The sequence below is a fragment of the Anopheles stephensi genome, chromosome 2, assembly GCF_013141755.1.
Source record: "Anopheles stephensi strain Indian chromosome 2, UCI_ANSTEP_V1.0, whole genome shotgun sequence".
Lineage (NCBI taxonomy): Eukaryota > Metazoa > Arthropoda > Insecta > Diptera > Culicidae > Anopheles > Anopheles stephensi.
This window is the reverse complement of record NC_050202.1, coordinates 34,852,591-34,866,885: the sequence shown is the minus strand read 5'-3', so window position 1 is coordinate 34,866,885 and position 14,295 is coordinate 34,852,591. Positions and strand designations below refer to the sequence as shown.

At 42.8% G+C, this 14,295-nt stretch overlaps 1 protein-coding gene across 1 annotated transcript in view; it reads left to right on the top strand.

The window, feature by feature from the left end:
* The first annotated feature begins 12,475 nt into the window (after nucleotides 1-12,475).
* The window catches only part of LOC118503715 (frizzled-2), a 62,677-nt gene continuing 60,857 nt past the window's right edge, over nucleotides 12,476-14,295 (top strand). Inside the window, exon 1 of the mRNA XM_036037280.1 lies at nucleotides 12,476-13,345. The gene's annotated coding sequence lies outside the window, so the exon portion shown is untranslated. The remainder of the gene's footprint in view (nucleotides 13,346-14,295) is intronic.

Genomic DNA, 14,295 nt, shown 5'->3' with positions numbered 1-14,295 from the left:
TATTTTTCCCTATCAGCTTTTGTTAAAATATACAATCACCCTTTTGTAAAAGTCCGCAGCAGCCTATTGCCAGACCAGAACCTGAATTGAAAATCAGTAACCGTAGCTACTTAACCGGAAACCAAAACAAATAAATTTGAATATCCATATGATCGAGTGCTGACAGGGATTCGAATCGTAAATCGATCGACAATTTCAACTACTACGTTCAGTACGATCAAGCGCCTTGATTTATTACAATTGGTACAGCACGCACAGTGGCCGAGCTCGATCTGAGCGTTGGTCAAACTTTTCGATTTTTATTTAAATAACCGGTTGAACAACGGTTTCTTACTCGCTTAGGTCAGGGAGAAGGATGCTAGGACTTATTATCGCTCAACTGACCTTAACCAAGACTCCGCCAAAAATGATGAAAACTAACCACAGAATTATTCCAACTCAGTTACTCTTATCCAATCCCTATCAAATCCCATTCAAAACCCCATCAAATCCTTATCGAATCCTAATCGTATCTCAATCGATCCCCGATGGAATCCTAATCAAATTCCAATCGGATAGAATTGGATCGGGTTCGGAGATTGAATCTTCGAATCTTCTGAATCCCGAATCTCCCAGCTCTAATTCGGAGACCATCTTTCTTCAGTTAACATTAGATACTTTTTCTATAATTCCTGAAACGATAAAGGACTCTAAACTCCACAGAAGAAAAAAAACCCAAAGTTCAAGAAACCGATTCATCCAAAGCCCACAGTTCTGCAAAACGATACTGCTTCCCCGCTCGTTGAGATACAATCGGTAATCGACATCTTGCCCGGAATTACTGTTTAGCATCGTCGATATCGTTCGCACGGTAAATATTTAGATTAATTCACAACATAGAATCACTAAATAATGTTTATACAGTTAATTACCGAATTTATCGCTTGTTTACCGATCGACTAGACACATCGTAGCCTTCCGCGACGCGAGAGCGGCCTAGCTCTTCTGCGTTTTTCCTTTTGTGTGCGGCCAGATTCCATTCTAATGAGCGCGTTGCATCCCAAGAATGCTCGACAGGCGTAAACAACGGTTGACTGTTGGTTAGCATACTCGCACCTATGATTCACAATGAAACTTCCAAATTAATTTATATACATCCGCTCTTTGTCACGGCGCTGTGTGGTGGTGCTGAACGTACAACACCAAAAAAATCCCAAAACAGTTGTACAAGAAATTTGAACGATCTCAAACCAATAAAGATAGCTTCAGTTCATTAGAAATGGCATGACATCCAATTTTCTAAAGCAATTGCTAAACAATACGAAACTTCCAAGAACGAAGTAACTGGAGTTTATAATTCACGCTCTCAATGCATGCAGGAATCTTACCTGCGCGTGTATGCAGCTGGCTATATCCTTTTTTTCCTCTTCGTCTAATTCTCACCTTTCCGCTTAGTGGGTTTTCAATAATTGCGTCCTTTCTCCAGGATTCGCTCCACAGGGCTGCGAAACAAAATGAAAACAAATATTTTGACGTGCTTAAATTGTCCGTGTGGTCCGTCCTGGGTGACCTCAACATTCGTGCTGTTTATTTTTCTTACCGTTTTAGACTTTAATCCCATGCTTCCTTACAGAAACACCTTCGTACACCACAAAAGTAAAACCTTTTCTCGGGAGGAAAAACGGGAGAAAGGAAAATAATACAATAGCTTAAGAATATTGCAAAAGTGCATTGGGTTCCGGTAGGGAGAACCAAAAAAAACAGACGAACAACCTAGGGCTGGGATGCATTGGCGTCACATGTCCCGTACATGGTTTGTTCGTCCTTGATCGTTTATTATTTTTAACCTTACTTTTCTTCTTCCTTCGCCCATTACATAGGGAACCAACCATTGAACAAGCAGCAAATCTCATCCATTTTAAGGTTCAGTTTTGTTCCAAAATTTCTTATTAAATTTCCGACTTTCTGCACTATACTACATTTTGCATTCAATATAGTTTGCACTGTCCTTTGATACAGTAAGGAAGGAGTCTTCAAACTAAGGCTCGGATTTCAAATCGCAAAGATCTCGAGTAAGTCCATAGGATCTGGTAACTTATTGCAAGGCACGGGGAATTGTCTTATTGGAAGATTTTATCACATATGATATGATAAATATATATATCCAACCAACCACAATCAGGATGTGAAAAATGGACCACGCTTGTTTCAAGATTTCGCAAAAGAACTAACTTATACTACATTTCTAGATTCCTCGAAGGAATCCATTATTATTCCAATACTTAAGGTGTCTAGGACTGCCTCAGCGGAAAAGTCTCATCCCAAAATATTCCGGAAAAGGTTCTAGAAGTTGAAGGTTACTTTTGTAAACTGCAATAAACCTGGTTTTGGATAAATGGAAAGAGTCTATGGAGCATAGACAAGTGATTCATGCAGTTTTTCTGAGTCTTAAAAGAGTCTTTGAGACTATTTTTAGAGAATTTTTGATAAAATCTCTTATAAACCATGCATACGTTTCAACGGTCTGAGATGGTTTCAGAAATATCCTGAAGGAAGAACTAAGAGGACATAATTTGATGGAAGTTTCTCACATCCTCAAACAATTTTTGCACATTACTTTTTACACGCACAACAAAAGAATCACACACTAAGCTGAAATGTGCTAGCTTCGCAAGGGAATAAATAAATAAATAACGCGCAATGAATAACCGCTAAAATGTAAAAAGGACCCAAGACTATTGACACTTCAACATAAATCGACATCGTTTTCTGATAGAGAACTGTCAACTGGTAGAGAACTGTAGACTAGTACCAGCTTAATCGAAGGGAAAGTTGCACCAACATTAGTCCTTCTTAAGTCTTTAGGTTTAACGTTTAACCAAAAACACTAATATGAAGTACCAAAAAGATCAAACATATGGTGATTTCTCTGCATAGTCTAACTCTTAACCACAAGTTTAATATTGTAGGAGGTGCAATATTTTCAACTGAAAGCATCAAATATGTAAAATTTTTGATAATAGGCTTAAATTCGACATTCATATTGACAAATTAGAACAAAAAAGGATAAGTGTGCAATTATCCATCAATCTAAGAAAAGGTTTGGGTAGGATCATCACCATCATCATCAAATTACGGAATATTTGGCAACGAAATAGTTCGAGTTACAAAAATAACGGAATAAGTTACCCTCTTAAAATAAAGACCTTCGCTACGCCAATATATCTTAGCCTTTGGATGACATAACACCAAGCTACGAAACCACCGAGTACTACCGGGATAAGATTCCATTTGATGGAACAGAGAAGGAAATGTTTTCCAACTAATATGAAGGGTGTTTATCCGGCAGCGAGGCGAAAGCGATGCCGGTTTTCACACGGCAAGAGCGGGTTTCAAATCCCATTCAGACCGCCTCCTCGTATGCAGGGCAAAATACTTTGCCTCGAGTAAAGTTAAGTTACAGAATGCCAGAAATGGCAGACCGATACCTCTCGAGGTTGTAGTGCCAAGGAAGAAGAAGTAGAAGTTTTATTTGTAAATTGTCGAAGCTTTGACTGTATAGAATTTCTATAGCTCTGACACATACGTCTCTGAGACATGGGCTCGGTTCAAAACTGACGAACTCTTCTTAGCAGCGCTGGAAAATGCTCTGAAGAAATGTTGACCCCGAATGTGATAATGACCTGCCCATCGAAATAGGAACACCAGTTTCCGATGGGATAGTCATGTCATGCGAATGGCACCGGACGACCTTTCCCGTAAAGTCCTTTTCGACTGTTTACATGCACAGAGGTGGCGTGGTATGGAATTGTGTTTGTGTCCGGGATCACGGATTTACAGACGACGACGCCAGACCGTCAACAGTATCGAAGATTGTTGCAGAAGGCCAAGCATCTGCTAAGTCTCAATAATTGTTATAGTTTCCTAGGCGCATACTGTATTTGGTAAACTTATATTTGAAAAAAAAATTAATTTAGTTTATTCGAATAAAACGGTAGTTCTTAGAGCTGAAAGGATTAAAATTCATTCAAAAAACTTTCACTTGAATAATTAATTCAAGTTTGGTGTCCGTGCACCGAATAATTTTGAAAACCTTGTACTTAACTAGGAACATAATTGGAGTATCCTTAAACAAATATTTCCTAGAAGCATGCATCGCATCAATATTAACTTTATTTATTTAAAACCTATTAGGTATTTTACTCGCCTGAAGAATTATTCCAAAAAAAGACTTAAGTCAAAACAACATCATCCAATTAAATTAACCTCCCATGTCTAAAAGTTCCCGATAGCGTTTACCAACCCAGTGCGCCTTCTCCTACTCTTCTACCACCGAGGTAAATAACACATATTTCATTCACAGCATAATAAACGGAAATTGGCAGCCAGTCACAGCAGGATTTGACGCCCTGATGATCGGATAATCGAACCACTTGTACCCTCGGTAGTACAACAAGAATTTCAGGTTTCCTGTAACCTTTCCGTTTGTATACGTCTGGATGGCTTACATTCCGATGAAATACAATCATTTTCCCAGTACGAGAACGTTTACAAAAGATTACCAAAAATCGATTTTCTACGCGATGCGATTTTTTTCTAGCAAAAATTGCATGCGCCCTTAGTTGAGCTTTAAAATACTTTTCGTTAATTGAGTTACATTTAAAGAAACAGGTATTAAATCAAGCAAAAATTTTAACTTAATTTGCTGTAAAAATGTAAAGTTCATAAACACATAAGCAGTATTTCTTATGATGTCTTTCACACAATTACGGCTGTATCTGGAAGCAACATGACACGCTTTAAACTGCCTTGAATGTCATCCCTATCGAAGCAGTTACGAACCCAATGCGAAGCAAATGGTAAAACCATATCCCATACCTGACGAGCATTGAAACGGGTTTCAATTCATTTTATACCCATTACCAACACCTCGCCGATCGATGCTATTTGCGTAAGATGGCAATTTTTATGCACGAGTGACGAGTACTTAATGAAGAGCTTCAGGAACAGGTTTCCACACAACGGATTCGCTTCGTCCGGGCCCAAGTGTGCTGGTCAATAACCTGACTACCTAATTGCTTCTTCTAAAATTTTACTTCTCAAGTTACAATAGAGCTGCACATTATTATAGGTGCACGTTGTGGAATACTTTCAATGTTCCATAAAGTACCTAATTTACTGTACAGCGATTATTGGCATCTTTCGGATTAAGCATCCGGGTTGTGAAAGACATCAAAAAATAGTTAAATATCAAAGTATCGAAGCAGTTAAGACTACGGCATTGAACTTCCCGGAATGTTCACAAATATTGACCTAATATTATTGGAACGGCTATGTCTCATACGTCATTCATGTTTTCTCACCGTCGACACAAACTGCTGACACGTGTTTCTCCTCATGAAAACCTCGTGACGCATGATACAAAATTAAAATCTGTCAACGTCATAAAACGATAATTAATTCCCAAAACAAACCGAAGTAAATCATTTCCCGATGCTCAACCCCACGGCTAGCCTAGCTTTAGCTTGGATGCACTGTGCGTTGCTCTTTCTACGGCACCATCATCAATAGCTACCACACAAATTTATAGACACTACATGTTTTGACATGACACGAATTTCATTTCCCGACCACAAAATCCACTGACATCCACTGAGCAATTATGGGGCTTAGAGTCCTCTGCCTCTCATGGCTCGTCGTTTTCGCTGTCTTAATCCCACCTGAACTTTCACTCGATCGAGTGATGAAGGTTTTCACACACCGTTATTGGGAGCAGCCGGGGCAATAACGTCACACATTTACCATAGCAAGTTGTTCACACTAAGAATCCTTCGAGACAGACGACAAAATACAGGCTGCCATAAATTACAATGCAGCTCAGCGGTACAAACACACTCCAACGGTCACAAATCCATCGCGCGTAGCTTGCATGCTCGATGAGCGAAGAGTGACCCAGCAGTCTGAGTTAAACCATCAACTTTATAAAACCATCATTTGCATACGAGGTTTTTAGACAAAGAAAAGTTATTCTCATTAGTATTATAAATCATTTGATCGTAAATCAATTGAATAACAAAACATAATTTCATTGCTCTATTTCCTTCAGGAAATTGGTCCTTCCCAGTCGAAATCTTCCTCAACGCCACTAGCTCAACAAACAATTGTGCATACCCCTTTTGACAGTACAACTAGGGCCCGACCCTCGGCATTAGATAATCTTTGCTCAATCGACTATAAACACCAGTTTACGACACTTCACCCCTGCGAAATGTTAAGTGATTTTCGGGATAATAAAACGGTAGTTTTTTGCTTGAATTCTCCCTGCATCACTACCAATATAATGATCCAAGAGAATCGTTTTTTGGAGCAAACATCATGTTTGTTGTATTGAGTACAAGAAACTCTGTACATATTAGGTATAAAAATAAACCTATGTCAAGGAATATTGTCTGTGCCAAGGTGGGTGAGTGTCTTCAGCGTGTTACTTCAACCGTAGCTCAACAACCACATCACGATGGGTACCGCGTAGCCCAAAAATCGTTCCCAAAGGACCCTTCAAACTAACAATTGCATCGTGCCGGTTTTTCGATACAACAAGAATCTGGCTTGACGCGCGGTACGGCCGTTAAAATCAGTAGACGCGTGCGTCATTATTAATACGCACACCGAAATAAGGGGAACGACCGTAGAGCCACTTGACGATTATGCGACGCGCATCGCGGGTGGTAAATTTACGTTATGGTTTTGAATTTTACGACTGTGGTCCAACCCCTGTGTTTAGGGCGTCAATGTCAAGAACCGCACCGTGCCGAGCAGGTTCCATTCTTCGTCGACCACATCGACAACATCTAGCACTCACGCCGCTAGCCGTTCAAGGGCTGGCGTCGGGCAACTGCTGAAGCAACTGGTGCACTTGGGTCTGATATGAATCAGTGGCGTTTATTATTTGCAGGTCACTAGCTGCCTGGCTCCCGTCCATCCCATCAGATTGTACAGGTTTACGACGCCATAAAAGCTTGTCACAACAGTGGCTACCCTGGTGTCCCACGCTTCTACACCACCACCGGTATCGATGCGTATGCTTTGGGCCGTATCGAAGCTGTTTGCCTAAACGCAAGCACCGTAGTCCGTGGTCAATCAAAAAATCGTAACGATTATTTGCTTAATAATTGTTAGATTCAATCAGTGAAACAGGGCCTGCAATAAGGCGATACCAATTACACAGCAATCTGCCATAGAAAAGAGGTGAGAAGACTCAACACGTATGGCGTCTTGTCAGCTTTTGACCACAAATCTCTAGTTACAGTTTTGACGTGTTTTGATGCTGTTGCTGCTGCTGAAGCTCTTTCATCAGTTGACAACGCTTTACACCTTCACACACACACACACACAGTGGCCCCTGGTGAAGCGTGAAACAGCTTGTCAAACAACGGCTGACGGTTAACCCCGAAAGTGTAATGCCAGGGAACCGGAGCTTCGATGAACTAATCGGAACATGTAAAACAGCCCCGAATGTGCCCCGAACCAGAGCGGACCATTTTTATTTGCCTTCTCTCCCATCCACAAATTTGTTCGGTGGACACAGCGTTCGTAAGCTAACTGACGACCGGTCCCACCACCAAATCCAGATTTTGGTTATCGCGCGACGACAATCTCACAGAACATCGTGTTTGTGACCAATTACCTTGGTCGCCGGTTAGGAGTTTTTCCAGATTAGCGCTACGACCATCGGTCGGTTGGAATATTTGATTGTCTTCGTTTGGGCTTCTATCGTTCGGTGTCATAGTTTGACAGGTTTGTTGGGTTTTTACGTTTCCTTCGGACTCAAAATTCCTTCCGTACACCTTCGTCCGGTGTCCACCAATTAAGAGTCGAATTTCAACTGCACGGCGATCGAAGCAAATCAAACAAATCTGATATGTAACAAATTTATTGCTGTTGTGCTTTCCGGTGACACTACAGCACTTTCTCGCGTTCTTCTTATGTTTTTCAATGTGTTTTTAAGACATATGACTTGATAAAACAAAAATGAGCAGCGCATACTTCCATTGCCCAGTTCGCTGTCCAAATTCTGGAGAGACATGGCTAGTTTCGTCTGAACGACGTCCCAACGACACCGTCAATCGTACCTGCGAACGATTTCTAGCGAACAGATGGTCACAGCTGTGGCATCCAAACGCTGGTTAGATTCGTCGATCGGACCGGCGATGTCCGGAGACCCGGTAGCTTAAACCCGGCTCCGATGGCACTCCAGGCCCAAGTACCGTAGTCCACTACGGCTGGCAATTATCAGAATTGGCAAGCGTAATTGGCTGTATTTACGAAACGTTTATTCAAAATTAATCATCATAATTATCAATTTCCTTAACTTGCCTGCTTCGTGCTCCCAAACCGCCCAGCCTTGTACGAGTGGCCTAACAAGTTGGCAGGCAAGGCATATGCTCGCGCTCGATCGCCACTGTCCGAACAGTCCGAAGCTTTTTTTCGCTCCTCAGCCAATCCCGTAACTCTAGATTATGCTCGTTTGTTTGTTTTCCATTCAGTGCGAAGCCTTCAACAAGTCATAACCTTCCAGCCTCTGCCAGCAGGCAGAAGGCGAAGAAAGTTGCCGAACAGTTGCCGCAAAACGGAATGCCCGAAACAAATGCCCATGGAATGCTACGAAGCCTTCTTCCTAGTTTGTCAGACGGCTGCCCTGGACGCACGCGGCTGGCTGGCTGGCACAGTACGACGATCGTCCACCACCACCGCTGCTTACATTCGATTTCTATTATGCCTTCCATGCCTAATTTACACCTATTACACTCTTTCCGGACCCGCCACTCGGCTTGGCCAGCTCGCAACTTTGCTGACTGTCCGCTGACTACCGAAAAAACGGTTCGTGCCCGTTTCCAGCCCAAAACATGCGTAAGCTAAACATACGAAATTATTTTAATAATGTAATTATCTTGTTTAGATTTCGGACCCCCAATCTTTCCCAATTTTCTTCCTCACGGCGTTCGCCGGATCGCTGCGGAACGTCGTTGAGCTTTCGTCGCCTCCACGGCCTCGGGGTACGGGGTTCGGGTTCGATCTTTATTTGAAGCCTCCTCGTGAATACCTTTTGTTGGTCGTCTTTGAGCTTTAAGACTCTTCCTACCACGTACGGGATGGCCGGCTTTCCATCCCTGTGTGCCAGTATCTGACTGTCCATCATCACTCTTTCTCTCGCTGGAAGCCCACTCGAATCGAGAGGAGGCGAAGATTTCATTGTGATCTTCCCAGCCAAACATGTGTAGGATGGAGTGGAATAAACTGCTGCTCAACGAGCCAGGGGTAAAAAAATCTATCATGCTGAAGTCTGATTTTGTTTGACTTTCGGTTCCGTTTTGTAACAACCCACGGACCGAAATTAACACACCGCGTAAGGGGTTCGATTATTGAATTTAATGAGGTAATTGATTTTTTTGTTGCTCTCTCCTATTTACATTAACTGCATAAGAGATTTATTTGACTCTTTTATTGCAAAGCGTGGATGAAATGTCCATTGTGCGAAATGTTATGACAGGACAAACAAGAAAGGTTTCCAAAGATAGATCTGCATTTTTTTTTTTTTAGCAAATGGCTCAACACGGCAAGGGAGGTATTAAGAAGACTAAAGACTGAGCTTTTGATTTAAAAACTGACCGATCGAATCGATAGTGGTGCCGCACTTGACACGGCAGAACAGGGAATCAAATCCCAGCCGTTCCGTTCCCGCTAGTGACGACTAACCATAAAACTAGAAGGTATCTGACTGGTAATTGATTAGAAGATAACTGCCATAGTATCTAGAGGTCCTATAAGATTACCGCATTAGTTGGCCGGCATGGCATAGAAGGTCGAAGAAGACGAAGGCTTTCAATTAAGTGTGATATTTTAAACACCAATTTTTAAATTTGGTTTGACCATACTATTGTTCTGAATAAATTTGGCAACAACGAGACAGCACATCCAACTTATCTACTATTCTGCTCTGGTTTGCCATTTGTACAAACAAGCTTTTCCAACATGTCCAACCAAATGTTTATTTTGGGACAACACACAGCAACCAGCTTGCCTACCATTATCTCTGCCCCCGTGCTTGGCATACACGCAACAGCTACCACAATATGCAAGCTCAATTGCCACAGGACATTTGTAAATCGATGTTGCCTCCAATACGGTATTTAACTCCCAAAGCATGACTTCATCGGTTGTCCCATGCCATGAGCGACGGGCCTTCGACGGGCCAGGTTTTATTAAATGGCTCGCTAAGCCCCGGATGCAAATAGTTGACGACGCACTACAGAAATACATAACTAATGCATTCGCACCGCAGAGGCTGATAGGCCGGGATGGTCGATTCGGTCACGGCACACGGAACCCGTGTACAAACACATGGTTCAATGAAGAATCTTGCTACGGTTGTTTTGTGCGGGAATGGTCCTGAAGTTCCTGTGGATTGGATATTTGCTGAACATGACTGAAATAAATCAAATGCATCAATCTCGCACACTCCGCTGTTGCAAAACATTTTAAACGTCATAAAATGCTGATCAGAAACTGCAATCCCACCTCAAATAAACCAACTCCAACAATTTACAACTTAGAATATGTTGTCGCGCGAAGGATTGTGTTTAGCACAAAATGGCCGAATTTCTAGAATCATAAAAATCTTATAATATCAAACATACTCTTGACATCCAGAGGGAAGCATAACTATTCGGACTGCCTGCACACTTCAGTGCTAGGCGTAGAAACCTACTCGAGACAGTTTTTTCCCACTTATCATTGACGGATATGAAACCTGAACGGTGACTCAAATCTCCTCACCATCATCTCACGAATTAGTATGCAAATTGGGGCTGCTCGGCTGCTAGTGGTAGCGATTACCATCTTTAAACCCTCTCTCGCGGAAAGACAAAACAAACAAACTAAATCGCTCCGTCTGACAATGGCCTCCGTGTCCACGGCAGGTAATGGCGCAGCATCCGACGTGGCGGCCAACCGACACCAACGGCCGAATGCGCGCACCATAACTCTTATGGTATAATTTATGATCTTGATTTTTTTATTCCCCCCGTCCATAAATGAAGCCTAATTTGTGACATTTGATCTTGTCGCGAAGTTGTCTCCGGGCGGCTGAGAAGGAGATCGCTTGGGATGGATTTCTCAAGAAGAGCACCATCTTTGGATGCCACCTTCCAAAGCTTTTCGGAGCGAGGGGAACGATTAATTTACAGCCGGAGGACTTTTTGTTAGCATTATTCACCAACCGGTGTTAGATTGGTGGTCGATCAATTCGGTTCCATAACATCTAATAATACTTTCCTGATGTATAGGGCGTGTTACATATATTTAGGAACTAACCTCACAGGGAAAAGATGAAAATATAAAAACATTATTTTTTCCACATTCAACCACATACTTGAAATATCTCATCCCCAACAGAACGTCCGCCTGCAGTGCCCACACTCCGAACATTCCGAAAGGTGAGAAGTGTTCGCCTCAATTGACGCCGTTGCTATGGTTTCCATAGTATTATCGATTGGCTTGGGTCACGCCAATTGGACTGAAATCGTTGTGTGCGAGTGCGTACGATGCATCTCACCAGTGAGACGGAACGAGAGAGCGAGAGAGAGAGAGACAGAGCACCACCGCGACCTAACGCATGGTATGGTGCGTGCGTGTCGGAAGTGAACGTTACTCGCCGTTGAAACTAGATGCCTAGTGTACGCCATTCATTCAATGAAACTACAATTAGTGGTTAGACCTGATGGAAAAGGGCGGACGGTGCGACACAGACACCTATTGGTGCGCACGAAGGGAGTTCGGGGAAAAACGTGTGCACGGATATTCTACTTCCGGTACGCGTCATGAGGATAAAGTGGAGCCCTGGGGAAGCCTTAGCAAAGCGCGAGACTCAATTTATGGGATTATGATGCTCACGACTAATATTTACCGACGTGGAACGCACCAAACATAATCCATCCTACAGTAATCCCTGTGCATGTCCCTCGGCTCATAACCTACACATCCACACGCACTCACGCACCCACACTCGCACACAATCATGAATGAAAGAGAAACAAGTGCACGTAACGCTCCAATGCCTGCACGGCTGATGAGCTGGTCGCATCTCACCGGTGACATTATGGGAGGAAAGAAATCAAATAAGCTTCATCCGAGTGTGCAGCCGTTGCTTCCGTATTATCGATTAAAATCCAAAAAACCTTTGCACTATACTCACTACGGAAGTGCGCACACACACAGTCTCGGGGGTTATCGCACACCAATGCAGCGCCATCATTTTTCTCATCCGCTTCCACTTGTTCTCATGCGCCGTTTGCACGGAGCGTTGAACGGCAGCAGTCTTACGGCGCAGCCGCCCGCAACCACATTTTTGTTCTAGTTCTGTGCGGGGTGCTGCTCTGGCTAATGGCACAAGAACGGTCGGCGAATTCATCACAATCGTATCCGGTCGGTTCCGCGTCCTAGCCGTGTGTGTGCCGTGTTGTTGGCCAGTAAAAACCAGGCTGTTTCAAATTCTTTCGTTTTCTAGTGAGTTAACAGCGACTTCAAAGATCCATCAGTACTATTTCACTGCTCATCAGTGTGTAACCCTGTCCAATCAACAGCAGGAAACCTGCTCTACAAAATCGAATATATCACCCCTTTTTTGACAGTGCCGTTTGGTGTGTATCACTGGTTGTCATCCTTGCTGGTGGTTCACTATCAGCGTGCAGTCAACAACGCACAGTTGAAAGAGATTGTGTTTGTAAACAAGAAGACTGTTTCCGTGCGTTATTCGTCCGGGAAAATGCTGCTCTAAGTTGTGTTTTTGGTGAAACAAGCTAAACAAATCGTGTGAGAACCTCCCACAACAGTGAACATCATCCCTTGAGACGAAAGCGTCAAAAAGTGTGAGAAGTTCATCGTATGTGCGAGTATGTGTATGATTTAGTGTACGATTCTGTAAAGCAAAAAAAAAACGCCCGAAGATAACCCGCGTATGCTGCAATTGCGTTCGTGCGAAAAGCGTCCAATAAGCTAAGTGGCTAGTATATCTCACGTTTCCGCCGACTGTGAGTGGCCGGTGAGCTAGGATCAATTATTGCGGGCTGCAGGTATTGGTGATAGCCAGTTTGCCGATGGCGATGTAGTGGTTCGGAACGGTTCAAAAAGGACGTCTTAAAAAAAATACTATCGTGAACGCCTCGTCTTTCGTTTACGTTCGATAAGATATAAGTGAATTGCAAGTGTATTTGATTGGCCGTAAATGAGTGTCATAAAGGAACATCTATAGAAGGATCAACAACAACGAAATTGAAAATTTTATTCCTGCATCAGTCCCGGACCTTTGGGGGTGAGTAGTACTATCTTTGCCTCGTACACAATATAAGGAAACAGCTGAAACAGTTTCTGCCGGCGTCTGCTGTGCCAGACAGCCAAAACCATCCACTCCCTCTCATGCATTATGAATGAAGATTAGTCTTCAACAGTAGAAGCCTTGTTTTTTTATCTTTCAATTCCTGCTCCACATTCTCTCGCGCCGTTTAAAGCTTGGGAGGGTGGCTCCCAAGCGCCAGAAAGCTTCCTTTGGCTCCTTGTCTGTGGTCTGCTTGTTTCCGTGTCTTCCCGACTATCATTTTCCATAATCTTTATCGACTTAAACCGCACTTGGTATGATCGGAAAAGCGATTCTCAAACTAGCAAACGATACGAGAGTTTAACGGCGCCGGCAATACGTATTTGATAGCGAGTCCTCCCAAAATGGTCGATGTTTTCCATTCCGGAAAAAGGCAGTACGGAACGATGTGCAATACACAGATAAACAAAGTGCGTCAAATGATTTTTTTTTATGGATGTTTAAAGTCACCACCATGCGTCTCCATGAAACTAACGGATAATAATGATTTACAATTACCTCGATAGTGGTAATTCTAACTATTTGTATAAATTTATTTCAATATTATCAAAAAACTCATTTTTTGCTGCCCATTTATTGTTGTAGTTTGTACTCCAAAATATAGTTTTGACAACAATTCATAAGTTATACCAGTTTTAAAATTACTTATACCGGGGCGGCCCGGTAGTACATGCGACAGCAGCGCACAGGACGGCAGGACCGGGGTTCAAATGCCATCTGGACTGTTCCCCGTAGTGAGGACTGACTATCCAACTATGCATGCGATATCAATAAGTCTAGTAAGGCAGAAATGACAGGCATGACCCAAGAGGTCGTAAGGCCAAAGATGAAGAGAAGAACCGCTCGTTGAAATGTGTCAAGTGAGGGAAATTTTTAAATGGGTTGTG